Source organism: Panthera uncia, chromosome E1, assembly GCF_023721935.1.
Source record: "Panthera uncia isolate 11264 chromosome E1, Puncia_PCG_1.0, whole genome shotgun sequence".
NCBI classification, from domain to species: Eukaryota; Metazoa; Chordata; class Mammalia; order Carnivora; family Felidae; genus Panthera; species Panthera uncia.
This window is the reverse complement of record NC_064814.1, coordinates 58,320,224-58,322,788: the sequence shown is the minus strand read 5'-3', so window position 1 is coordinate 58,322,788 and position 2,565 is coordinate 58,320,224.

Genomic DNA, 2,565 nt, shown 5'->3' with positions numbered 1-2,565 from the left:
CGCCCGCGCCGCCGCGCGCCGCCCGCCGCCCGCGCCCTGCTGTCGCGCGCTCGCGCCCCGGGCCCTGCCCGGGAGCGGGATCCGAGTGCGGCTTTCCAGTCAGGCGGCGCCGCGGACACCTGCGCCCTTAAAGGAGCCGCGTCCCCGAACGGAGGGAGCGTCTACAAACTCCCCCTCGCGATGCGTGTGTCCACTCGAGGACACGCCGGCGGGCAGCGGGGCCAGGGGGAGGCCGAGATCTCCAAGGGCTCCCCGGATGCCGTGCGGGCAGCTCTCCGGGCACGGGTCCCGGAGGTCTCCTTGGGGCTGGGACCAGGGGCCGGGCGGAAAAGATCACCGAGGCCTAAGGATCCCCTGAAGCGTCGCAGCACGGTGACGGTCCCCCGAGCACGGCGCCCTGTGAAACCCCTTGCAATTGGTCAGTTCCGGGCCCTGGGCGGGGCGTCCGTCGAAGCCGCCCAATGAGTTGACCCGGTACAGGAGGCCGAGTGCCGGCCCGACCGACGGGAGGAGTAGTGCGGATACTCCCTAACCCGGGGACTGGCTGGGGGGGGGGGGGGGGGGGGGGGGGCGGGGCGCCGGGGCTGCCGGCGGGTGGGGGAGGGGCGGGCGGCCCGCAGCGAACGCCGGCCCCTCCCGGTCTCGCCGGGCACCTCCCCGTCGGGCCCGCCTCGCTGCCCAAACCCCAAGCTCACGGTGGGGAGCGGGTGCCTTCCAAGGTCAGCCCGCTCCGCCCGTGGGCGCTTTGGGGTCAGGGAGCCGGAGGTGTCTCGGGTCCCCACCCTGGACAGCGGCCGGTGGAGGGCACCTGGGCCAGGCTGCCCGGCATGGGGTGGGGGCGCTGGACAGCGGAAGCGACTTGCATTCATTCACTCCTGCTTTCCCTCCCTTCCCCTCTCCTTCCCTCAGAACCCCCTAGTTGGCCCTGTGCCGAGGCTGCCAGCTTCCCCCGGGACCTGGGACCACGGGTCCTGTGCCCACCGGATGCTCAGTGCATGTGGTTCCAGACGTCCTGTTACTTGGGGAGTAAAATGAGGGCGTCTCACAAGCCTTCAGATGGCAGGGGGAGGGCGGTGTCCCCTCGGTGTGGTGGCTGGGCATGGCTGGGTTGGGGACGGGTTGTGCCTAGGTTACCTCCCCATCAGTAATGGCCCGTAGGGCCTGGCTACGGTGACCAGGTCCCAGGTGATAAAGGCCAGAGGGCCTGGCTCCCTAAGCAGAATGTGAGAATTCCAGGTCTCTCCCAGACTCTGAATTCCAAAGGGGCTGCCCACTCCTGGATCCGCTCAGTGACCCAGCACGGGCCTGGCCTGGGGATGCTGCTCCCCTCTGCCCCTCCACCCAGGCAGCCGCAGGTCTCCACCTTGGATGCCAGGATCCTCAGGGGCTCCCCGGAGACACCTGTTCTCTGGGGCCCAACCCTGGATCGGAAGTTCTGAGTGGTCCTAGGAGTGTGTGTTTTAACTAGAGCCGCAGCTGAGCCTGGGCACGTGGCTACTCACTACACTTCCATAAACTGTCTTCCTGGGGAGGAGCTCGGGCTTCGGTTCTGTCTTTCTCTGCCGGGAAGTTCACACAGGGTCGCGCGAGGAAGGCACCCAACAAATAGCATAGCCGCTAAAAGGTGGTGGCTGTTGGAGGAGAGAGGAGAACCAGGGGCTCCTGTGCCCTCAGCACACATGAGGGCAGGGAGAGCGGGGCTGGCCACATGGGGGTGGCCTAGCTGGGTAATGAGGGGTGCAGTTAGGGGAGGTGACCAACGTGGTGTGTGTCCTGGGCCGGACCCTGTGGGCCACGGGGAGCCATGGAAGGTTGTGGAGCAGGAAACGTAAGACTAGGTCCTGTCTCTATGTGTGCTGAGGGGATACCTGGAGATGGGGAGATGTGGCCCCTTGGCCCTGGTGGACAAGTTATGAACCAGTAGTAAGAACTGTCCCCCTGGTGGAGAGTGGCTCTCCTGCTGGGAGGAGAGTCAAGATTGGTGGAGAAGGAAGGGGCATTTAGCTGGAGGACAGGTTGGAGGAGGGCAGGGGGAGGGAGGGCAGAAGGCTCCCTCCGATTGGGTATCGTCAACGCAAAGCGTCCTTGAGCTCACACTCTGGCACACACATGCTCGGTGACGGCCCCCCCCCCCCCGGCTGTCCTTTCATCAGTCAGCTCACACACTTACCCAGAGCACTGACTTTGACCTTGAAGAAGCACGCTGGCGTGGTGTAGACTGGGCCGCGTGGCAGGGAAGAGTGGGGCGGCCTCTAGGACCTGAGAATGGCCCCCGCGACAGCCAGCAAGAAAGCGCCTCGGATGAGGGCATTCTCGTGGGAAACTGACGTAAGAAGAGTGCCTTGTTTAAAGCCACTAAGCATGCAGCGAGCTGTCATGCAGCGAAGGGACACACACCTGGCTTAGATAGGGTGGTCACGGGGGTCTCTGAGGAGGGGACATCCAAACTAAATCCTGAAGGAGGAGCAGGACCCGGCTGTGGGGACGCTGGGGGATGATACTTCCTGGCAGAGGGAATGGGAAGCAGGCTGAGCAGGGAGAGACCCGTGTGGCTGGGGCAGCACC